This window comes from Aethina tumida, chromosome 1 (genome assembly GCF_024364675.1).
Source record: "Aethina tumida isolate Nest 87 chromosome 1, icAetTumi1.1, whole genome shotgun sequence".
Taxonomy (NCBI): domain Eukaryota; kingdom Metazoa; phylum Arthropoda; class Insecta; order Coleoptera; family Nitidulidae; genus Aethina; species Aethina tumida.
Window position 1 is genome coordinate 71131324 of NC_065435.1, and position 27164 is coordinate 71158487.

Consider the following 27164-nt stretch of genomic DNA (forward strand, 5'->3'; position numbering starts at 1 on the left):
GTCGATCAGTGTTACGTCGGGAATTAAACGATCCATTCTTCGGACAATCATTCACATGTTATTTACAACTTTTGTCTTGATGAATTTATTTTGAATCGATTCTTTTCGACAATTTGTTGCTGCATTTGTTTAAGACGGTATATTTTGTTTACTTTTTTGTACAAAGAAACAACGTCTGTATACATGAATTAGGGATTAGGGATAAGGGTCCAACTTTAGGAAACGTTAAAGTATTTAAACAATCCTCCAATAACATTTTTTGCACACAGTCTAGAAATCATTAACAATTCAATATAAACAGGGTTTGCATACGTTCTGTTTCACCCGGATATGTGTTTTTAAGGTGTTCGGTGAAATTCAATAAAATTTTAAAAATATTTCCGGAAAATCCGGAGAACAATTTAAATAAGTTGAATATTTTAATTTTTAATAGCTACGACGTGACATCTTAATGTCGGTCTATCAGTATTCTTCATTAAAAAATTTTATTACTGATTTATCAGCTCACAAAAAGTGGTCAAAGGTCAACTCCTTTTCAATCATGTGTAACCATTGAAAGTTTTTCAGAACTGCGAAAATTGTGTGAATCGTTTTTTGCTATGACTACATACAATACTAACTTTGAGCGAATATTTTCTCTAATTGTGAGACAAAAGACAAAAGATCGGAATATATAAAAAATATAACAATAACCTTATTTAATTTTAACATGTCTTGTTTTGAATTTTATGACTATATAGGGCAGAGATGGCGAACCTTTTTTGATGTCCGTGTCACAAAATCATAAAAATTCTTTATTAAATAAATAGGTAACGTGCCCCAATAAAATTTCATTCGAAATGTGGTGAAACTATACATAAGTATAATTAAATAAACAAATAAAAGCAATTCTTCTTTAAACAAATTTTTACTAATCAATGTTTTACAAAAAGCAATATGTTAGAAACAAAATTCAAGTTAAAAATAATTGTTTTTAATGTGATTTTTGTTGCTGTACAAAAGATGATAAAGATTTAATATCTGGTTCATATTTAGTTATTTCAACAGTACGCATGCAGAGCTCGACTCATCCGTCAATCTATTCCTATATTTATTATTTATAAAATTTAATTCTGAAAATAGACATTCACATGCCCATATCGATAAAAATATTAATAAAATTGCCTTTTGCTAATATTTTTAAACAATTAAACGTGTCAGCAATTGAATTCCATGTAGTTAGAATTTCATATTCTGTAATTTTATTTATTTTATCCATTAATCCGATTACTTTCAATAATTTCTAAATCATTTCTTAAATTTTTTGTTCCATATGGTACTTGACTGAAATTCAAAAATAATTTAGTTTTTGTGCGTGCCATCAAAATTTTCAAACGTGCCACTTATGGCACGAGTGCCAATGGTCATCGGAATATTTTTCCGTGTTGGACAAAGCTCAGAAATCAAGAAAATATTACGTCAATTAGTTATTTTTACAAAATAAATGATGCCAACTGCTCTTTTTTTTCAAAGAATAGAGATTTCGGTTTTATGCTATTATTATTATTATTATTATTATTATTATTATGTTATTATACCATTTTAATTTTACTTATCATTTTAAGTAAATAAATAAATTTATGACGTATTGTCCAGTGTGGTCAATTTGAAAGCGAGACACCACAAAAATTTTTATTTGTATTTTTTGTTCGATTTTATCTGAAGACCAAAACCTACAGGATAATTCTTTAAGCATGATATTAGATATCTTGTGGATTAAGCGCCTTCTGAAATGGCTATATACCAAATTTTATTTACTTCTACGAATCCATTCATTCTTTTGTTATACGTTTTTTGTAAGTTCGTGGTTATATTTCTCATTTATTCTGAGGTAATTTCCGCATTCATTAATTCCACTAACTTGAACATTTGAATTTTAAGACTATTGGTATATTTAGTACTATTATAATATTCCAATATTATTGAAAAATAAGATAATTTGTGCTATTTTTTACAATTTATTCCATAAACTACTTAATTAAAAGAATAAATTCATAAGAAGAATATGATTTTTAATTTTTCCACTGAATTATTATATTTTTTATGGAATTTGGTATTTACGCATTTTAGGGGATTAATCGAGTAGTGTAGTTAGATTTACTATAAAAAATTAGCAAGTATGATTTCATACCTAAAATATAGTCCTATAGGTTTTAGTTTTGGGACGAAAAACTTGATATTTTTATACATTGTCCACCTTACAATTGAAAAAACTTTATGAATATCGGACAAAAAATGCGAATTTTATGAGGGTGTCCCGTTCTCAAATAGGTCACACTGTATAAAGCACATTAAATTATGATACTTTCTAAGTAATTTTATATCAATAATTTTTAAGGAATTTTGTATATATTTTAAACAGTTAAACCTCATGAATTGTTCTGTGTAAAAATTAAAACGGTTACGAAAATTTTTAAACCGTTTTGAATACAATTTATACAGTGCTATTGTAAAAAATTCTTTACTCTGATAACTTTTGAGTGGTGAATGGGAAAACTGAATTTCAGTGTATTTTATTGTCAAGAAGCAAAAACTTTTTGAGTAAGAAAAGAAAAAAGTCACACATAAAAGTAATCTCTGATAGCTCTATAATAACTTACCCCATTTTAAACAGCAATATACCATTGGATAGAAAATTGAAAACATAGTTGATAACGGCCATATAACACTGGGTAATGTGGTACTATCAATAAAATTTAATAAGTTTGACAGAATAGGGGTTGGCATTTTTATGTCTCACTGTATAATTTGCAATTTTGTATACACGTACACAGTTTCAGAGTTGTTTAAACTACAGTCTTGTATAAAATTAAGATGGATGTAGAAGTTTGTGTACAGTTCTGACTGAAAACTTTGGCTTTCTAAAGTGTTTTAAATGATGTCAGATGTGAATTTTCCCTAACGATTCCAAATGAATATAATTTAATCAGCTGTTGAATTTAAAAAGGAATTGACCATACAATTTAAACAGCTTCAAATTTCATAATAATTTTGTGTTGAAGACAGTAACAAAAATTTTTGAGAGAAAGATACCGAAACAAATGTCCCAAACATGTTCATAATAAAGTTTAAGTTATTAAAGTCGTTTGTTCTACAATTGCTAATTTTCCACGGCGTCCCGCACAATGGTAAAACTTCGTGAGTGAAAAAAATCTACGATAATTAAACAATACAGAAGTAATTAAATCAAGATAGTCCGTCGATCCGGATTGTGGTTGCATTAGGAGCGGTACGGCACGAACGAGCGGCCCCAATAATTTATGAACAATTATATTCGTGGGCATTGTTGTAATACGAAAGTCATTAGATAAACAGGCAGCCGGCATTGTTTACACAACAATCTATTAATTTGAAAAGTATTCAATTAAAGGACAATGCTCGGCCGCGGTACAAATTATCGCGACGGCACATCTTTAAAACAGCCACGAATTTCTGCTGCACGAGCTTTTATGACGTGCTACAGATCACCGATTATTTTCAGTTGCATTCATTACTATTCATTGTTTCATTATTGCCACACTTATTTCGTTTTATTGCCCTTTTATAAAGAAAAATGAAAAGAGCAAAAAGCCATAAAAATTATGTTGTTAATTACAAAAGGCCGTTATAAAAACTGTCATATTTATAGTAGCATGTAGAAAAACCACGCTCTCACATAATAATAATCCGATAACTAAATACCATTTAATAAAGTTTATCCATTACGTTCGGAATGAGATTTTGTTCCCGGGGAATCTTATAAAAGTTATAAAGCCGCAACATGCGATAGGCTTTAATACGTAGATTAATATTCAGTGACCATCTGAAAAATAAATAAAAGAGTGAGAACATCAATCTCCAGCGGACCATGGCGATGCCGGGCTGCAAAACCCGCATTCAGCAATCTTCTGCTCTTGCTTTACGTTGCAGTGGCGAACTAATGAATACCGGAGCGATTTTTTTTCTAAGGAATTATCACAAAGATAATGCGGACATTCTATTTAATGGGCTTATCTGTTCTCCACTTGCACTAGACTGGGTGGTTTCAAGACCAGAAGATGAACTATGGGAAACTGGATCTTTTTGATATAAACTAACATTTCTACCCATTATTGTGCTTGCGGTTGCGTCCTGTTCATACTAAAACTTGATTGGTTGGATCTTTGCTTATTGTACAACGCAGCTGTGAAGTTTTTCATCTAAATTTGTGTACAGCATAGTTAAAAAGTAAATAAATCATCACCCTTCGAATTTGCATGTCCAAGTCGGAATGACTTCCTCAAACCATCGATCGTGGTTTCTTTCCCATCATCAGCACCGATTCAAGATTGATACGGAGCACCGGCGCACCGAAAAAAAACCGCATCTAGTCTTCGTTCACGTGCTAATTAATTACAACGGGCCCCCCGCCGGGCTCCGGTGGCCGATCGTCTATTTACGAGGTAGCCGGGCAAAAGTGCGCCGGGTTAAAAAAAAGATTTTCGCAACAACAAACAGCGCCGGATCGACAACATTGTGTTTGGCGGGGAGCGGAGCCGTAGCGGCGCGGCGCGTTGCAGGGAGTGCCCCGTAATTACGACCGGGGGTTATTAATATCGGCCTCCTATGAGCCGGGGCCGGCGCGTTAACAGTATTTATGAACGGGAATTCGCCGTGCTCTTTCTGCTCGGACACTGCAAAGGCGTCTCGCGAATTTTTCAATTTTCAAATACAAAGAACTTTAAGACGAGACAAAATTTCGAAAACAGTAGTCGAACATAATTGATTGAAGTTTTTTCAGGTAATCTGCTAATAGAGAGAATTTTTGTAGGATATAATATTATCTAAAATATAAGTGCAAAAATAAATGCCCCAATAAATGTATTTATTAACGGAATGATTAAATTTTAACTATGGATATTATTTTCGAAAAATGCTAGCTACTAATATATATCGGGGGCAATCCACATTAGTTAAAATGTTTTTATATTGCCCTCCCAAATACGTCTGTGTCAATTTGTTTATATTTTTTTCAAATATTTATAGCTCGATCAAAAATTAACAAAATAGGACTCTTTGGTTTTTGAGTTGTTCAAGTAACAAATTTTGTAGTGGGCCGACTATACCTTCCATTTTATTCTTTTTTTAATGCTAAGAATTAAGGACAATTCCGATGAATACTTCAGAAAAATTATATTCAATTTCTGATCATTGTCCATCATTTCAGTAATAACTGAATTTTACTTGTCATTAACTATAATTCGGCTATTTTTTATTCGATCTAAACGAATTTAATACCGCTAGACACGTAATTTAATAATCTTTCTGACAAGTTAACACTTATCTCGATCAGGATTGCCCTTCACTCTAAACACTTATTTAAATATAATCCATACCGTTAATTAAGTGAGTGGTCCAAATGAGAAAAAAATAGTATGTTTTTCGTGTTCAGCGCACCCAAATTATTTTAAAATACGTAAAGAAAATTTATATATGCAGTATTGATTAGTACTGGATCGATTATATAAATAGGCGATAATGAGAAAAAATAATTTTACATAAGGAATTTGTGGACAAATATTGGTTACTTAACTGCAATTATTTTCCTTCAGTATAGTTTACTTCGTAAAATTTTAATTTTTGTGTGGACATAACTGCAGTGGTAAATTGAAGAAATACATTTTTATTAATTAAAATGTAACATAGATACGATTAATTTACAAATGCAAATATCATTATCGATATTTTTCCAAACAGTTTGAAAAAATCATAATTTGTAAATTTATTACCTTGAATCTTTTTCCCACCACCTCCCATAAATTTTCGGTGGAGTTCAAGTCAGGTGATTGAGCTGACCACATTCTAACAATTAAATATTAAATATTTTACAGTGTGTTTGGGGTAGTTATCGTGTTGGACATACTTTAGTGGCATGTTCCACTCCCATCTTTATTCATAATTTGTTCGATGTCATGAATTGGACTGATACCTTGATTAGGAGAGCAATCCCTAACTAATATATTGCCGCTACTATGTTTTATACATTTTTAGATGAAAGTTAACGTTTTTTTGGCAGGTCTTCGTGCAGGTAAACTTACTTGAGCCACAGGTCGTTAATCGTAGAGGGACTTAAAAATAGACTAGATTTACAGATGGAAATTCTTTTTTTTGTCGATTCAATTTGACGTTTTTCCATGCGGCTGACTTCGCTTGAGATTCACAATTCATGCCACGAATTGAATGCTTCTTGACACAACAGATTTTGAAACACATAACCTGGGAGCGAAATCAATTTGATTTGAACCACTTTTATATCATAAAGATCAATCACACAAACTTTAATGTCGGCTGAAAAATTAATTCAAAGGGACATTGTTAATTGTGTCGTTTTACAAAAAAAGTGGTGCTGTTATACTATAGTATAAGAACAAAATATTGTTACAGCAAAAAGTAAAAAAAGCAAAAATTAAAAAAATATAATCAACTTCGAAATATGATGTCGGTCATTATTCTTTTGGAAACATTGAGTTTGTAAGATAAACCAATTGTGCTTCACAATTTTTTATATGTGTCGCTAAGTGGTAAATTACCTCTAACGAAAATTAAAAGTCACCGACAACCATTCCCAATGGTACTCCAAACTATAACTTCAGTGGAGCGACTACCTACCCCAGGATGGATCCACCTTATCGTGATCCTGGGGCTCAGTGCCGTTCCACAAACCAATGGCAGTAGGGAGCTAACGGATCCAACATCTGCAAGTCCAATCCAAACCCCAGGAAGATTTCGGATCTTCCTCAAATTGGTCTTGTTCTTCCGAACCCAGTTAATAGAGGGCTGGCATCTTTATCAGTTCTACGTCTTTTGGTTCAGCATACCTCTAAAAATATACGTCCTTTTCCCCCCATATATGATTTATCATACATGATAACACTATGGTTATGATCGTCGGATCCGTGCCCAGAGAGGGATTTTTAAACTTCTCTCTTTGTCCCAAAAAAAATGCGACTACCTACACACCCCAAAATCCACTTTGTAGTGGTCCTAAAGCTCAACCACCCCACAAACCAGTGGCAGTGGGAAGTTAACGGATCTAACAGCGCAAGTCCAATCCTTCTCCAGGAAGATCTCGGATCTTTCTCAGATTGGTCTTGCTCTTCCGAACTCAGTTGACAGAGGGCCTGGCATCCTGGCCAGCCTTGCGTCTTCTGGTTCAGCAAACCCGTATATGACCTGCATATACGTCCTGTTTCACCCATATACGAATTGTTATATATGTTGAGACATTTGACTATGATCTTCGGATCGGTGCTCGGAGAGAGGTTTTTAGTCGGTGTCAATCCAACACTGCCTCCAAATTCATTAGGAGTGCGTCTTTTTACGATTGTCCCCTCAGGAAGCACAATTTGGGCGATGGTAATAAAAAAAGTTCAAAACACCGGATTCTATGGCAAGAAGCCCTCCTTTTTTTCTAAACCACTGTTTAACAATTGCACGGGTAGTCAGAAATCGAACTACTATAATTAAAGTTCCAAGTCGGTTTTAACGTTCGTTTGTTGTTCGACGTCTTCCTTTAAACGCATCAAAAGTGAAATGAATATTGAAGTGACTTCACAAAAACTTTTCGTCAAATAACCTTCAAAATTTAGTTATGTGTTCTAACTTCTGTCACTGAGTAAATGTGAGTTCCTCAATTAGACATAGTTTTGAATAAAAACTTCAAAATTCGTTGGATATTGTTTACCAATTCAAAACAATTCTTAATTATTTTCTTAAATTGTTATGTGTTTCCATACTATCACTAGTAAATCTATTTTATCTGACTTATATTTCGCAAATGCACAAGAGAAAATCCTTAATAAAAAAGGTATCAGCCTTAGGGAACTCCACTATCCACTGTTTTTTACGTTGGACTATATTTGGTAATATTACCACTGTGTCACTTGTAAATAATCTTGATTTTGATCAATTAAACATGGTTTTTTATTATTTTTGTATTATTTTTATTTTTTTGTAATAAAATTTAATAATATTTCCTCCATTTTGTACACATTCGTCCCATCTTGTTGAGCTTAAGGTCATTTTATTGACCTTGACGTCGCATAAATGCGTTAAAAATTTAACAATACAGCACATAAACAGGTAATTACTTTGTAAACGCTTAACCCGACACGATAATAACAATTGGGATTAGTTCCAGGATCGAGATGCTCACAATAGCCGCAAAAGCGAGATTAATAACGTGGAAATGGTTAACAAATCGTAACGTTCGCCATCATAAAATTTATGGCATCCTTTATTAATAAATTAATTCGTTTTAATTACGTCGGATTACGTTCGGCATATGTTCATCCGAATAAACTAATTGCCATTTTTATGTACTATTAGTTGCGCCCGGGTTATTATTTAATTAAGACACACGAATTAATCAAATTTTTACAGGTCGAATATAAGTTTAATATCTGAACCGTTTCTGATACGATTGTGGCTCTAATTAATTAATGCTGGTAATTATAATAATCGTTGGAAATAATTTGACGTGGAATTTGAGATATGTCTGTCGTAAATAAATAATGACCGCACAAACTATCGTTTTGTTTTTATATCTGTGCACTAATAGACCGGGTGTAATTTGCAATAATCTCGGCATATTTGTAATTTACGATTTAGAGGAAACGCACGGTAATTAACGTCAGTAAAAGTCGCCTTTTGTCGATTCCGTTTCACATAAAACCCACCAATATCCAAACGATTCGACTGTGACTTTTATGCATCCCATTTACGCATTATGAGACCCATTATGATCGGATCCCCGCCGTACATTATACCGTTGATTCTTTTTGTAGCAGCGAGAAGTCCACTTAATAAAGAGCATTAATCAGAGACAGATCAGTGAAACGCAGTAGTAGAAACTGGGCAATAAAAGCAACGAGAGCAACGAGTCCGAGGCACTTAATGTTAAAGTGGTAGATTTTCATCGCGTCAATCCATCACGCAGTATAAAAAAGCCGGCACCATTACGGAATTATGAATGGAAGTGTCGCTGGTCCGTGTAATATTTTAATTTCCTTGTGACCGGGTGGGTGGCCGGACATGCCACCGGCCACGAACCCTATTTGCTCGATCTGCTACTGAAACTCCCAACTTATTACTACAACTTTGCATAAAATTTGTCTCATTTCATAAAGAAATTATATTATATATACTTACAATGTTTAAAAACAACGTGGTATCTTACACTGCATTTTGATTTGTACACTCGCAGCACCAATATTAATAAGCGTCGGATCTCGATCTGTCCGTATGGCAGTGCACACTATCTCCATAAATATCAAAGGCCGAGGTGGACAGGGAAGTAGCGGTATGCATCGCGTAGAGATCACTAAATGCAGATATCAAACGGCCATCCATCATTTCCTAGAGAATTTATGCTTAAGTTGTCATATTCGTTTCAGTCTCGTTGAAAGGCTCGCCGTGTTTCACAATCCTTCAGTTTTTAACTGAGCTTCGGGTATATTGTTTCGCATTATTCGAATTGTTTTAGTTTCAATGTCTTATTACTTTTATAACTCTCTTCCTCTTCGCTAATTCAATTTTTATGTATGCATCTTTTATATTTTATTTATACTTAATCGATATATACAATATTCCCTTTAAAAAATAAATGTCGCAAAACTATAAAAAATAAGTAAATAAATAAATTTTCTTAAATTTAAATTTTCTGTTTAATTCATTTATTAGAATTTTTTAAACCGTTTTGTTATAATAACATACACTTTTAAGTCCCCAATATTAAATTAAAAAATGATAAAAAAACTACAAAATTACTGAAAATTTGTTATGACTTTTTAACGTATGATAAATCGTATTAATTATGTAAATTTAATGACTTAACATATATTAATAATTTTTTTGAAAATTGATATTCATCATTATATATAAATTTTAGCAGTAAATTCAGAAATGACTTATTCATGATAAGTTTTAATCTATATGTTTAATGATTTTAAGTTCTTTTCACACCCCAGGATGGATCCACCTTGTCGTGATCCTGGGGCTCAGTACCGCTCCACAATCCAGTGGCAGTGGGGAGCTAACGGATCCAACACCCGCAAGTACAATCCATCCCCAGGAAGATCTCAGATCTTCCTCAGATTGGTCTTGTTCTTCCGAACCCAGTTGACAGGGGGCTGGCATCTTTGTCAGTCCCACTTCTTCTGGTTCAGCATACCCCGTATATCGGGGTATCCGGATCGGTGACCGGAGAGGAGTTTTTAAACTGTCCCCCAAACAAAAAAAAATTCTTTTCACATTTTCATTTGTTTTTGAAAAATTTGTATTTTCAAAAAAATACTTTTCAAAATATTCAAAAGGGTGTTTTTAAAATCTGTTTACTTATTATGTCAATAAATTTCTTTTTATATTGGATATATACCATTGATCTAATGTGTAATTTAGACAATTTTCAAAATGTTTTTTATTTCTTATCGTTTATTTTTTATTACTATTATTGATGTAGATCTTTGTTTAAAAAAGGTCAATTTATACATATGAATATTATTTGTTAAATATAGAGTTTGAAACCATTCAAACACGTTTCTTTACATTTTTAATAATATCTCTGTAAATATTCATTTTAGATATATAATTTGATAAACATGTCAATAATGAATGAATAATGATGGTTTCATTTGAAGTGAGAATCTAATTGACATTTGAAATACTACAACAAACAAAATTTGTTCCCCTGTAAATATTTCTTTTATCTAATATGTATGGTACCACATATCAGTACGTCAAATTGTATGAAAATTTTGTGGTATTATTTGAAATAAGAATTTTATTGGTATGTAGTACTGGTAAAAAGGTAACCAGAAATATATTAGAATACCATTAATGGCTCCTGATAAAATACTCTTTCGATAACATATATACCAAAAAAGAACATTTCAACATTAAAATTGTTGTTAAAACAGACATTTTAGTCTATATTGACTCCCCGTCTTTTAAAAATATCAGAAAAAAGTAAAAACGATTCATTTTATATATATATTTTAGTTAAACTGGAAGTGACATCGCATTAAAAATATTTTTTAAAAATGATCAACATCAGGCTATAATTATAACAGAAATTTTAAGTTAATATCTTTTCTAGTTCTCTATAAACTTTTAATTTCTTTTTGCTCAATTTGTTATAATCTTCCGTATTTTATGTTATTTATTAAAATTAATTTTAAGTACCAGTAAACTAAAAAAATCATAAATGAATAACAAAACATTTTATTCAAATTTGGTTATATAGCTTTAATATACAATTATATTAATTTAATAAAGCAATGTATATATTTTTTAAATTTTCGTATTTCCCATATGTTGAAAATTTAAAATGTATAACTATATATTTTTAATTTCACGAAATTTAAAAATGTTAAAAAAATTTCAATGACATTTTGCATAATTTTAATGTGCAAATGTCTTGTGTATATCATAATTTTTTATTTAATTTTCTATAAATTTGGAAACATAAATTTTGTTCTAAACTTTGAAGCGTCAGTAAATTGAAAATTCATAATTAAATTATTAAATGACTCAATATTCTTTCCAAAACTTATTACATAGCTTTAATACACAATTATCTTCACTTAAAAATGTAATTTATATCTCATATTTTCCTTTTACTCAATTTTTTCCAGTTTATCGTATTTTGAAACTTGAAATTTTGTCACGATTTTGTTCTTAAAAGAAACCAAATTATTCATCAAAATATTTTATAAAAATTTTTAAGGTCCAATAAATTGAAAAAGTGTCACAATAATACTAAGTTTGTGATTTATTTTTTACAATTATGTAGATTTAATTACTTAATATACATATGTACGTAAATTTCTCATTATTTCTCACAATTTCTTGTTCTGAGAATCGAAATTTTGCTATTATAACATTGTATGTAAATTTTTACTAATTTGCTTATTACATAGTATATGAAATTACATACGTATCTTGTTTTAGTATTCTTATTTCATCATTTTGATAATTGGCTAGCATTTACAATTAGACGTAAGTAATGGTAAATAACGATTAAACAAATTGGCAATAGTTCTCTCGCCGTTTTATATGAAGACTGTTAAACGTACATTCTATTTAATCAGTGTGTTCAATTTCACGATCATATATGCAACGTGAAATCAACCGGAGGTAGGCTGATATTAAATTAATTGCTTTAATTTCGCCCAGAAACTTATACAACTCACCTAATTATTGACCAGAATATTAGACTGTAATTACGCATAATTACAGTACTGTAACAGATTCATAATTAAAAATGCGTCTTACCCATGCTTTTAATATTGAAATTATCAGATCTAAACTAAATAGTGTTTAATTTAATTTTTAACGGTTCACACATCGAAGAAGAAACCGGAAGAGCTGTAGCTGACCTTATCACCTCGCAGTGATCAATTGTCGTGTGTGAGAAAATGACGGCCGGCTGCGAAAACTGCGGCGACACCCACAGTTTCCTGGACGCGACCGATACGATTTCACAATGGAAAATCGTGGCCGGTCGCATGTGTGGCGCAAACGAGAAAACGGAGAGAGGACGATATTGTTATTACGGCTAACTGTAAATGGCTTATCGATAACTGCCCTGTCAGTGCCGGGCACTGTTTTAATTTATCGCCCGACCACCGAATCGAACACAACGAACGAGTTACCGGACTGCAACACGTATAATTAGACTTCTGGAAGACACGAATTGACACAATAATCTAATGAATTCCGTTTCATCATTCCAGAGACACAAATATCAGCCACAATTAAACGAATTACCACTGCTAATTGCACTTAGGTACAAATTCGAATAGGTTTTTACACCGAGATCTTTGTAAATGTTTCGAAGCCCCCGGATTTGATGTGCACCATAAAGAAAACAAATGAGCTAAGATTGCGAAACAAAAGGCAAGAGATTAAGGCAGTTCGGTTATCTGAACGTGGAACGGTTAATCTCTGGTAGCTAATGTAACTAGTTAAAACGCAGCTAATAAACAATCGAAATATGCGAATAAATATCGCGATATAACTTGGTAACATCGCTCCGGTTGACCGACGGTAATATGTCAAAAATGTTGTTGGACTTCCCGCGGTTCTCGATATTAATGTCGTTACGAGGGAAAAATATGGCTATTAAATGGTTTGCGCAGCAGTACTTATGTAATTGCTTCTAAATTATAAACTGAATAGAGTGCTGCCAACAAAAATCACTAATGGTAAGCTGCATCTGCTGTTTAGGTGTAAAAACGAAAAGCGCAGACATTTTTGCTGGGCCGTGGCGCAGAATAATTACTTTATTAAAACAAGGAAAATTGCGTCGATAAATAATACGCACCGTTTTATTTGTTTACGCGCAGTAAACGTTTTGATTAAATGCGATCCCGAACAGGTGTTTCTGATGTTAAATCGACTTACGAACTATGGGAACCGGTGAAAAATTAAAGTTAAATTATTGGGCAAAGTCGCAAGACGACTAGTTCCTCGAGTATAAATATAGGCTGGGCAGTGTGTAGCGCAATTAACCGCTTCTAGTTTATAGGCTGTCTTGAGCTTATAAGGACTATAAGCGTTTTGTAATTACAAATTGTGTGGAAGATGCGGACGCGTAACAGCGTTTAGGGTAGGCGAAATTAACGCGACAGATTTACTCTTAATTAAACGTCCGGATATGCAACATCCAACCATATTTCTGTTCGATTCACAACTTCCTAAACGTTTACGTACTTAGAATCAGTTACGAACGGGTGTTAATTTGCTCCGGCCGTTTCGACCGCGAAAAGTTACGTAATAAGTTCCAGACGTAATTTATGTTCGGCACAAGAAATTGCCAGGTTGTTGCCCATTATTTCGAACATGCATCTTAATAGTAATGGCAAAATTACTGACAATTACACGTTTTTAATACGTGAAATATTGCACCGCTTCGAGGAGTTAATTTGCATAGAGAAGCTTCTTCTTGTTTTGCACGGCGAAAAACAACACCGATGGCCTGTTATTGACTTGAACGAGCGCATTAGATGCAGGTCGTTAACGGTGGAATAATTATTTGATTTCGTAATAGTATTTTTATGCTAATCAGAGACATTTTTGCCATAAATAGTTAATATGTATTAATTATATGGAAAAAGTTTGCAGATCAAAAAACCAAGATAAACGTTGTTTGACGTTTTCTATTACTTAAGGTAATCTTAAAGGTAATTTTGCAATTTATGTTTATAGCTCTTATAATTTATTTTATACAATAATTATAGAAGGACATTTTGCTTTAAGCAACGTAATATATTCCATTAAAAATATTTTATGTTTTACACATTTTATTACTTTAATATAATTTAAAAATTTGTTAAATAATTAAATAATCAATTATATTTGTTATCTTATATTAGTTCTTTAAGCAATGTAATATATTTTAGATAATATTTTAATCTGTGGGTTCATTACAGAATTTATAAATTTTAATAGATTTTACATACAGAGGTATTGCTCAACTTGTTCACTGGCAATTTATGGAGAACGGCAAAAGGTACTGATTTGAAATTTTTAAAGCAATTTTAAATTAAGTTTCATATCCAGTTTGGCAGAAGTGACAATGTTTTTATATTTCAACATAAACAATTGCAAATAAATGTTCAGAAATTTTCTATCGCGTTATGGTCAAATGATTGAGCGGGCCACTTTAACAAATTAATTTTCTGGTCATAAAAATACTGTTTTGTTTTATAACGGGTATGCTTTGTATTGTTATCCTGCTAAAAAAACAACGCAGAGGCATTTCTTCTTCAGTATAAGAAGGTATTGCAATATCCTCCAAAATTTTTACGTAAGCATATTGATGAATATCGCCCTTGATCCAATGTATTGGGTTTGTGCCATAATATTGTATCCATCATGCTTTACTGTTTTTAAAGTGTACTGTGGTCAAAACTCCATATTTTGTGGTCGTCTTACATACTTTCTGGTGCCAAGGAACCACATAATTCTATTTTACTTACATCAGTCCTTATTTCGCCATTTTAGTAGTAGTAGAACTTTTCTTGGTGTTCTGGCATGAAGATTTGCACTCAGAAGACGCCGTTTAATTGTACTAGTGCTAACAGAAAGTGATGATATCCTTTTGAATTTGGCTTGCGAGATAAATGGATCAACTTTAATTTGCCTGATTATTTGTGCTTCGGTAGTTTTTCGCTTTCTTCTACGGGTTTCTTCTGTTTGTTTTCATATCAGGATATTTCTAATCATCTTGGCAGAACTTTGCAACGTTTCCTGGACAAACTTATAAGCTTTTCCATCGGAAATTAATTTTTTAATATATTCTCGCTTTTCTGGGTTACAATGTTTACCACAGTTCATTTTTATTACTAAAGCCCATCAAATTTAAATACACATAGCAAAATGTGTGTACTTTCAAATCTCTGATAATATTCATTTCATGTAGGAAAGAAATGCTTAATAGTTTCATAGATTTCATAGATTTCATAGATTTCATAGATTTCATAGATTTCATAGATTTCATAGATTTCATAGATTTCATAGATTTCATAGATTTCATAGATTTCATAGATTTCATAGATTTCATAGATTTCATAGATTTCATAGATTTCATAGATTTCATAGATTTCATAGATTTCATAGATTTCATAGATTTCATAGATTTCATAGATTTCATAGATTTAATAGATTTAATAGATTTCATAGATTTCATAGATTTCATAGATTTCATAGATTACATATTTCATAGCTATCACAGAATTCATACATTTGATGTATTTCATAGATGTCCCGGACAAATTAAATATCTTATGATTATTGCATCATTCATCAATTATTACAATTTGTGCATATTTTTTCATTTTTTATTTGTTGCCATAATATAAATTCACACCCAGGAATACCTGTTTAGGATTATAGCAAATCAAAACGGGGTTTTCTGCGCTTAAACAAATAAAGCGTTGTGTATTATTTATCGCAGCAATTTTCCCTGCTGTAATAGAGTAATTATTCTGCGCCACGGCCTCACAAATGCACGTTCTCACCCATAAAAATTTCTTCCGTCTGTATTACGTTTTTGCGCCCAAACGGCAGATGTTTGTTTCTTTACACTTATTGTTAGTAATTTTTGTTGAGCGTACCGTTTATAATTTAGAAGTTACATAAACGCTGCTGTTAAAACAATTTAATATCCATATTCTCTTCGGCCATCCAAGTTATATAGTGATATTTATCGCATATTTCGATTGTTTATTAGCTGAGTCTTACCTAGTTACATTAGCTACTAGAGATTAACCGTTTCGCGTTGAGATAACCGAACTGCCTTAATCTCTTGCCTTTTGTTTCACAATCTGAGCCCATTTGTCTTGTTTATGGCTCACTTCAAGTCTGGTGTCTTCAAAACGTTTACAAGGATTTCTTAGATTGTAAAGCTGTGGAATTTATTGGTTCTTTTAATGAAACTGAATTTTTATATGAGTGTAATAATAATAACTCATAGCGAGAAATCGATTTGTAAACAAATTATAACTTTAAATGTAAATGTGGTTGGTTTAATTTTTACATAACATTTGATTTAGTTATTGGCTTCGTTACAACAAACTTAATGAGTGTTATACTGAATGGCATTGCTTATAGAGTTATTATTATAAATCATTATAAATAACTTAATACCATGCATAAAATACAGAATTACCACAAGCAACCTGTTAATAATAGAGCTTTAGGCATACGCAATAAATATTAATTTAGAATATTAATTAGTTTATATACACAAACATTTTTGCTGCACCAAAGGAAATAGTTCACGTGTTCTAAATACCCCACTAATAAGCTATCATCCTTTTTAGCAAACATTTCTTAATTAGTGGATTAACGTTTTATGGCATCACAACGATTTTACGACTCGGTTTTTTTTTTTCAAAAAAAAAGAAGCTTTTTGCTAACGGTACCGCGTGCTAAACACGGCCATTTAAGGAGATTTTTCGCCCAGTCCCTGAAAAAACCAGTTCCTGATTAATTGGACGATAACTTTAAAATAACTGCAAGATCGGTAACGACAATATAATGAACCGCTTTGTCGAAATCGACGCGATACTGTAATATTAAAAGCACATTACACGAAAGAAAACGGAACGTTAGAATAATGCGATTTCGAATTTGATCCGCGACTACTTGCTATCCACAACGTGTTATTATTTTGGCGTTGTTCAAACAATTAAATTAAATACGAGACATTTTAACTCTGGGTGAAATAATTAAAGAGCGATTTAAATTAATCGTCGGTCGGACACGTCTGTCTTACACGAGGCGATTTGTTTTAATTACGGTCCGCATGTGATGGATTGCTCTCACGTAAGATTATTCCTGCAGGATTGTCCGTACCCAGTTGGTCAGGTGTGAAATCCAGCTTCTGATATCTGACATTCTTATCGTGCACGGCGATTTTTATCGGGCATTTTGTAATAATATAATATCCATTATTGTTGTTGTTCTTGTGGGGCATTTACAGTTAGAAGTGGTAAAACATTTTTTAATATCTTAATCTGCACATGTGCGCTCGGGTTAAAAAAAGACCGCCCAGACCTCAGGCGATTTGAAGTATATTAGAATTCTCGCTGTATTATTTATAGATAACGTTTAGATATTAATAATAAATTACGGCTTCTTCTCTGGCGAGCACGAAATACGCAGTGTCCTCGGGGATACATTGTTCTTAATTCAATGGAGATATAAAAGTGCGCATGTGGAAGATAATTTCGTAAATACTTATCGGGCGCAGTGGCACGTGGAATTTATGAAATATTGTTATTGGCGATTATTATATTTATTTATTCTTTTTAAAGATATAAAAGGTTCATTTAATCGATAGGTATGTTTATTTTCATGAATAATTTGTAGAATGTATTTAAAGAAATTTGATAGGTTATATAAAAAATTTAAATTTACAGTGGTGTAAAAAATATGGAAACTAAATAATTTGAATTTTAAACTTAATTAATTCAATTGAGAAATTCAAACTTACTTTTTATGTTACAATTGTGTTCATCGGACTTTATACAAAAATGGTGGTTTTATTTCAATCCGGAAAAACCAAATCGGTCATATATTTAAGTATTGGTAAAAGTTTAACTACAAAGATCATTCAAAAATAGTACAAAATTGACCGTTTCTTGTATAATACCTTATTAGCGGAATCAATGTTGCCATTGGCTGAGGAAAATATGCCACTAAGATGGATTTATCAACAAGACAATGATCTGAAGCACTCCTCTAAACGCGTGAAAACATAGCTTCATGATATGGATTCAAGAAACATATCTGTACTCAATGGCCTCCATATTCACCAGATCTGAACCCCATTGAGCACCTAGGGCCATTTCGGATTACCGCATAGAACCCATACTAATATAAAAAATAAGAAACAACTAGTACATCTAAAAGAAATTCAGCTACGGGCGGATAAGATATACATTAAACCTCGACCTTTGATTTGATGGAAGTCTGCTTATACTCGAATAAAATATTACATTTATTATGAATTACATATGGCAAAGTAGCAACTAATGAACTAACTAAAATTTAAATTCAAAATTGATATTACAATATGAAGTAAATGAACTTACTTTAAACGCTTAAAATTCTTAAACATTGAATCATGAAATATGAAACATTTTAAAACAAATCTAAAGTACATATTTGGAAAATTGTTTTAAACAAAGATTAACATGGAAACATACCTGTAACTTTTTTATTTATAATTTGATGTATCCTTTAAAACTTTTTCTATATCACTCATACAGATTTATTTTATAATTTATTTTAACAATATTTTTTTTTCTAATAAAATTGTAGTATCGGAAGAAGTAAAGTCATTAGAAGAACATAATTTTTAATTTTACAACAAACTTATTAATTTGTAATTAACTTGTTTGAAATTTTTTAACAGATATGCACTTCTAAATATTAAGTCGATTTCATAAAAAAATTTCTAATAAAAGTCCAACAGAAAACGAGATAAAAAATGTTAAAACCTTATTTCACAAAAGCTGTTCAAAGTTTTCTCCATTGATCTTCAGTCAATCAAACTCGAGCCAGTCTTATCCAATTTCGTCGCACTAATTCCGTTCCTCCTTGGTGTTGTTCCCAAAGACACGGGAACACGCATTTCACCGATATTTTGTACTGCCGTACGATATACTTCTGTTGAAACTACACAAAACTATATAAAATTGTTTGATTGAATTGAAAATATTAAGAAGTAAACACTGCATAAAAAAGTTGTAGAGTAAGTTTGTTACAAACATTGACAGTTTTCTGTTGGACTTTTATTAGAATTTTTTTCAGCATTCGACGTATTATTTAGAAGTGTATAATCTGGTTAAATAATTTCGAATTTTTGAAACTCCGTATATATACATATATATTTTTAATACAAATATATAGTGTTGCTTCTCCGTCGTCACTTTTTATAATTTGATTTAAATGAAAGATGAACAATAAATATTTATATGCATGTCATAAAATGTTTTGTACATTATTTTATTGTTTTTGTTAACTAATTGTGAAAACGAATGCGTTAAGTTGGTATCTGATATCCTCAGATATTTTTCACATTTCTTTCCATTAATTAATTAGTTAAAAAAATAATATTAGTAAAAGAAATTCTATTTCGATTTTTTATAAATTTTTTTTAAAGATATTAAATAGACAATGGAAAACTTACTTTGTGTATTACAACATTCTAGTATTTTTTTTATTTTTTAAGTATGAAACAAATCATAAAAAATGTAAAATTTATAAATTATATATGTTGATTTATACAGCTATCGTCAAGTATAACTTACCATATGATTTTTCCTGTAATTTAATAACGATTCCCTAGAACACCGTTTAATGGTATTTATTGTTATTTAACTATTAAACGGAGATCTTAGAAATCATTAAATTTCAATTACTATTATTTAACCTGTACAGCGATTGTTTTAAAGTGTATTGAAATAAAAATAAATCAGTGAGTATGTTTGTATTAAATTACTAAACCAATAACGCTAATCCCAAATGAAATTATCAAAACTATGAAGTAATATAACAGGACAATGAAAAATTTTATAAAACGTTTTTTGCAACTGGGACACCTAATATTAGGCAAAATTGCATCGGCTCGTGATAATGGTATTTAAGTTTTAAAAGGATGTAAGGCCTAAAGAAAATATAGCATTCTAAGTATTTTGTAGAAGAATATTGAAAAAATGTTGTTGAGTCTGCTGAATCTTATTTTACATTTATACAATTTTAAACAACAATACCCATACATTTGCAATTAAACTTTTATATAACTCACATAAAAAGTTTAGCATAATATTCATCTATAATCTGCAAATGTTAAATACATCTAAGGTAGCATTTGTGAGATTCTGAATTGGTGATGAATATCTACCTGAATATTTTATGCCTATCGTAAAGCATGGAGAAAGCAATATTGGACGGATCAAAAAACAAAACAAAAAACAAATTACAAACTCCTTAACAAATTGTAGTAACACAAACTTAGAAAAAGTAAAATTACAACTAGACAATACTCCATGACACAAACCTGTATCACCAATCAATGGTTTAATGATAATGAAATTAAGTTGATAAAATGACCTGTCCAATGGCCACACCTCGATTCAATTGAGCATCTGCGGTGTCACTTAAAAAGTTTCCCAGAAAAATAGCAGTGGTAATTAATCAAAGCGAAAGGTGGCAAATCAAAAGTTAATAAAAAATGAATAAAGATAACAATTAAGAGTGATATTAATTTACTTTAGTTTAATTTCTAAAAGTTTAATTTTAAATTAGTATTCTTAGTTTTAAGAATAACGGAAAATTACATTATAATTTTTTACAACATATTTAATTTTAACAATACAATTCAAAAGTGTATAACATATTAAACCTTTAATTAAGTGTCAGATAATTCTGTAAGTTGTCTACAAAGAATAATAACCATGCTTCAAGAATATATCAATTACACAAATTATCAGTAATAGTATCAAAACAGTAGAATTACAGGACAGGAATGTTACTTAGAATAATCTATTAATTATACGCATTGCAATGGCACGTAATTTTTCGTATAAACTGCATTTAATTAAATAATATTTAATAATTAGTAATGCCGTATTTTAATTACACACCGGCAATTATTTAGATATCTATTCACGTCCGATTGCCAATATTTTCTTAAGCCGAATTATAAAATGCGGCAATTAAATTGTCTACAAATGGAATGATATTTTAAATAAATCAGTTTCCGCATTAAGAAGTGACACCTTATTTATGCAGGCCGATTAGATAGTTGCCGGTTTGCTCCATTTTCAATTTATATCGAGATATTCGCAATCAATTATCGCGATTTTTCCGATCTAAACACAGACTAATTACCGGCCTAATCGATGATAGCCAAAGGGACTGCACTGACCATATAAATAGTCACACATGCACCAGTTCATATGTTTATAAGCTACCGCCATCGACCGACATAAATTTGTTACCGAGTAATTAAACATGGTGATTTACACGGCATAATGACATGGGAAAATATCTCGGCGCGAACACGACCGTCTCGTCGAAATCGACCGCATAAATCAATTTGCGAAGACAAATTTCGATCTAGATCTGCCGAAAAACGAAACGGTACGAGAAATTTGTCTCCGGGTTCGAGATAAGCCGGCCAACAATACAATCTGATCCGGCTCTGGTCTAATATACATATGGACGAAATGAAAAAACGGCGCAGCATTTGAATACAATTTACAATATCTAAGATGCTAAATCCAGATTTATCCTTTTGATTATTGGCCAAACACAATAGGTTTCCATAGATAAATGATTATCATGCTCTCGAATCGTACGCGGTTTTTTTCGGGAAACTTACACGACCGTGCTTAGTTTGCATATCAATCTGCGAAACTTACATGGGTATCATTAAAACTACCATTTCAATTTTGTCTTTGTCCAATAAATTTTGCGTCCTCCACGCTGCGCGGCCCGTTTTAAAATAATCCAAACGAAACCCACATAAACATGACAAGTATTGACTATGGTTTAATTAATCGCAAATCAAAATATATTGACGTCTAGAGTTACGGAATATCAGTGTCAAAGCAGCACGAATCCGATCCGATGTATCGAGTTGACACGTCAGTTTGGATGAACGTATTATTCGCGAATTATCACGTAAAACCGTAACGCCTGGCGGTGTTTTTTGCGGCCGGATAATTGCCGATCTCGGGTAACCGACATTCAAGTAGCCGATCTTTTCATTAATTTACGATTCCGGCGGGTAAATATCGGTTTTAGGTGCATGTTAATCGTGTGACTGGCATAAATTGTCGGTTGCAGTTCCGTATATGGGATGATCAAATGAAAAGGCTTCACTGATTTTTAACTTGAGTGATTGGTTGACCATTTTTTTTCACTTGTTTTATACGAAATGCAAATTCACAAAATCCAAGAAATATGTATATATAATACAATATTGCATAAAATTTATATATGCAATAAAAATTTACAAAATTCAAAAAAAAAAAAAAATAAATAAAATCTGTAAAATATGTAAATCTATAAAATCTGAATATATATATATATATATATATATATATATATATATATATATATATATATATGTATATATATATATATATATATATATATATATATATATATATATATAATTTGTAATATTTCAACTTTAAAAAATGACAAATTTACTAAACCATAATAACTATGAATCTAAAGGATTTGGAAAAATATAAAGAATTAAATTCGTCCGCAAAATCAAAAATGGAGAAGATTTGTATAACACATCTATAAAATCTTAAAAAATATTAAATTATAACACAGACAAAATTTTAAAAATTTGTAAAATATAAAATTTATAAAAATCTTAAGAATAGACGTCGGTTATATGAAGCGGGGCTATTTGGGCGCATAGCTGTGATAAAACCTTATACAGGGTGTTTTATAACTTATCCGAATTTTTTTAACCAGATATGCACTTCTAAATAAGTCGATTTCTCAAAAAAAAAATCTTATAAAAGTCCAACAGAAAACGAGATAAAAATGTTAAAGTTTGTAACAACCTTACTCTATCAAAGCTGTTCAAAGTTTTCTCCATTGACCTGCAAGTAAACTTGGGCCCGTCTTATCCACTTTCGTCGCATTAGTACCAACGTTCCTCCTTGTTGCTGCTCCCGGAGACGCAGATAGGCAGCAGTTCGTTCACACAATTAACTTCCGTACTTTGGTTGAAACAACAAAAAACCAGATAAAAATGTACAAGTTTGTTACAAACTTTAACATTGTTTATCTCGTTTTCTGTCGGACTTATTAGAATTTTTTTAAGAAATGATTTATTTTTTAGAAATGCATATCTCGTTAAAAAAATCGGGTATATATCCAAACGAGACCGCGATATTTAAATGAAGTTTGCCAGAAACTATATGGAATAGACCCCACGCATGTTGAATTTATTAGAACAATGGTGCGATGAAACCATGTATAACTTGTTTGGATCAGATGGTAGGTAACATGTAAGGAGGTCAGTTCCAAGGAGGCACTATTTTAAGTTCCAAAAATTAATAACATGGTGGTGGAAACATAGTACTGGTTCCATAGAACAAATTGAAAACAAAGTGGATTGTTTTATGTATAAAGATATCTTAGCAATCATATGTCCCTCGTCGTGGTAAATAATTTGCCTGTGTTTTAATAAGATAATCACCTAAAACGCATATCCAGGCTTGTATTATAAAAAATTGGTTTTTGGGTCAATGGTAAATGTTTCTCCATGAACCTCACAATCTAGACTTAAATCCTATTAAGCATCTATAGCAGTACCTGGAATTAAAAAGCAGATAAAAAACATCACCAACAAAGAGTATTGTGGCAAGTTATACAAGAAGAATGGCCAAGTTGAATCGTTGACCAAACGATCTCGAGAAGTTATTAAATAAAGTGGTTATGATTTCAAGTATTAAATAAATAAACTATTTCTAAATTTATTTTCTGTGTATAATATTATTCTATAATTTTGCTCATAATATATATATTTTTTTCAATTATTTTAATGCAAACTGAACGTAAATACGTTTATAACTACATACACTGCGCAGCAAAATTGCTGTTCTTTTTCTTATATTATTTTTTAAAAGTAAATTAAGGATACAGTTTTAAGGAAAATCTATGAAAATTTATTGAAAAAGAAAAAAATATTAGGGAAATAATTAAATATAAAAAAAATTTAACAGTTGTTAAGTTAAATGTATGGATAATTTCCACCACCATGCCTTAATGACCTTCTGACAACGTCGACTCATACTTAAAATTAATGTTTCTATGACTTATCCTGATCAATTTCCTCCCAAATGTCTATGATCTTTTCCTTTAGCCAGTTTTTGGTGATGATTTGAAGTTCTCTTATTTGTTTTTCCATATGGTTCCATACATGTTCAATCGGGTTTAAGTCAGTTTCTTGCAGTGTGAGGTCGAGCATGGTAATGCATAAAAATAGTCTTCGCCAATAAATGGAGAGTCCTCCAGCAGTGACAACCAGTTCCGTATGTGTCTGCAAACTAATGACTGCCCAAACCGTTGGGGAGCGTACCACTCTCGAGGAAAAAGTAGAAAAGTAAGAGAAAATATAAATAAAATTATATTTTATATTATAATTATAAATTTAACAACACATAATATCTCAAAAGTTTTTAAATGGATTTAAATTATTAGTTTTTTATAGGATTTGGAAAATTATTAAATTCAATAAATGCCCTGGCACTTTGGCACTACTATACCTATAATCCAAAACAAAATAGTTACACTATCTTGTATTATAGCCATATTTTTAACGTTAAATATAAACAAATTGACATATTGGGTGGTGCAGTACTCCAAATAAAGAGTACACAGTACAACAATAATTTGATGATCATTGAAAAATGTTTTCCTATTCTAAAAATAGAACTAATTTTTTAGTCATTTTTGTCATTAGATGGGCCACAAATTCAAAAAAACCAAAGTGGAATCAAATATCTAATTTGTTTTTAAAATAGAATTTTTACATTGTTATAATAACTATTTAAATCAGTCAAATCAAGTTTTCGTTTCTTTCCAAACAAGTAAAACACATACTTAGACTATTGTCACAAATACACTAGAACAACTGATCTAAATCTACATTTAAATCAAGTTGCATTTTAAGTAATTATATTTGTTCTAGTGGCATAAATAATTTTTTCGTCCGTAAACAATTCCGTTCTACTATTACTACATATACAACAACATTATTATATGTATATATATATATATATATGTATTATCTGCTTTTGTACATAACATTCTGTATTCCATTACACACGTAAGACATAAACCACTTTAAACGGTCTCCTTAATTAGGGGTGTACTGAAATTTCAGTCTGCCAATCGACTGAAACTTCTGCACAAGAGTTTTCATTTTTTTTTTTTTTCGAAAATCATTTAATAACAAATAAATAGCAACCGAGATAAAGCTTTTCTGCATCTGTTGTGAATAACTAAATCCAAAATTAGTTTTTCTAAATAAAAGCTAGTTGCTAAGCTAGAAAAAATTGCTAAACCAACCTAAATATGCCGCTGTGGTTACTACCCCAGTATTCAATTAAGAAGATTCAAATATCGGAGGTCGTACAGAATCAGCGGACCACTTTTATTTGTTGGCAGCTAGTGATTATTCATCCTCGTTCTCACTAACAGCCCTGTCATTTCTAACATCTTCTAGTATTTTAAACCCTTTGATGTTAACTTTATTAATTTCAATGATTTTACTCAGTAGTTTTTTTTTAACATATAAGAATGCAACATTACTTGAAAAAGTATGTTGTATATGTGGTATCTATTACCATTAATATAATAAAGTCTACCTTGGACAGTCTTTTATTACTCCAGCAAGAAAATTTTCTTCCATAGGTCCAACTCCATAAAGCAATTATTGAAAATGAACATAAAATTGTATATTTTCGTGTAAATTGTAAATTTTATATTTTGAATAGACTAATTTTGTAAAATTAATTGCAAAATTTTACATTTCCTGTTAGAATTTTTTTTTAAGAAATTATTTAGAAGTGCATATCTGGTTAAAAAATTTCGGATAAGTTATATATTGATGATGTTGTTGATGTATGTGTTTATGTAGATAGACATTATTTAAGAACGATCAATGATTTATGTCAGATATAGCGAAAATGCAAATTGATATGAATAATGATTTAAATCTGTTACAACACACAAATCAACGGGAATTGTGTCAATACTCTAAGTATATCTTTTTCAAGACTAAGTTTGATTCGTTTATCAAGCATATAAAGTAAATTAAATAACATTGTAATTAAACCGTTTATATTTATACCAAAAAAATAACGAAATTAAAATATAAAATTTTATTTTTGTACTCGCTTATCAATTGTAACGATTCGTTCACGGTTTTCAGGTTCATTAGCGTCGATTTGTGCGCCCATGCCAGCCAGCACAAGTACGTGTGTGTCACACGTGTAACTGTGACAAAATCACAATGCCGACCGGCGAAGATTTCCAATGCATTTCGCCCATTGTTTAACGGCGCGACGTGGGCACAAACCGACCCGGACTTTTATTGTTAGAGGTGTCCGCGATGCTAATTAGATCTTGCTCCGCGGATCGAAAAACACCTGTATCCACCTTCTCGTTCGCCTCTAATGTATTTAAAAATATGCCGTACATTTGTTTCTACTCCAATTAGTTTGCATATGCGCAACGTTCCACGTTTTATTATTGTTGCCCGTGTGAAAAATGAAAATCGCAATTCGTTTAATTTTCACTAAACGTACCCGTACACGTACTATTATTATTAGCCCGTTATAAATGTACCGTGGTCGCTTCCAAGAATGTACGGGCGGTCCTGAATGCAAATGGGCTTTCCTGCATTTGTATTTGCCTCTGAACACAAAATAATTCATACGTTCTCCGCACATATTTGTTTAAATAAGGCCTCAGTTACGTATAAGGACATAAATAACAAGCGACTGAACCGACACTGATATTTATTCAATATCCTCCGCATTATTCCATCGAAA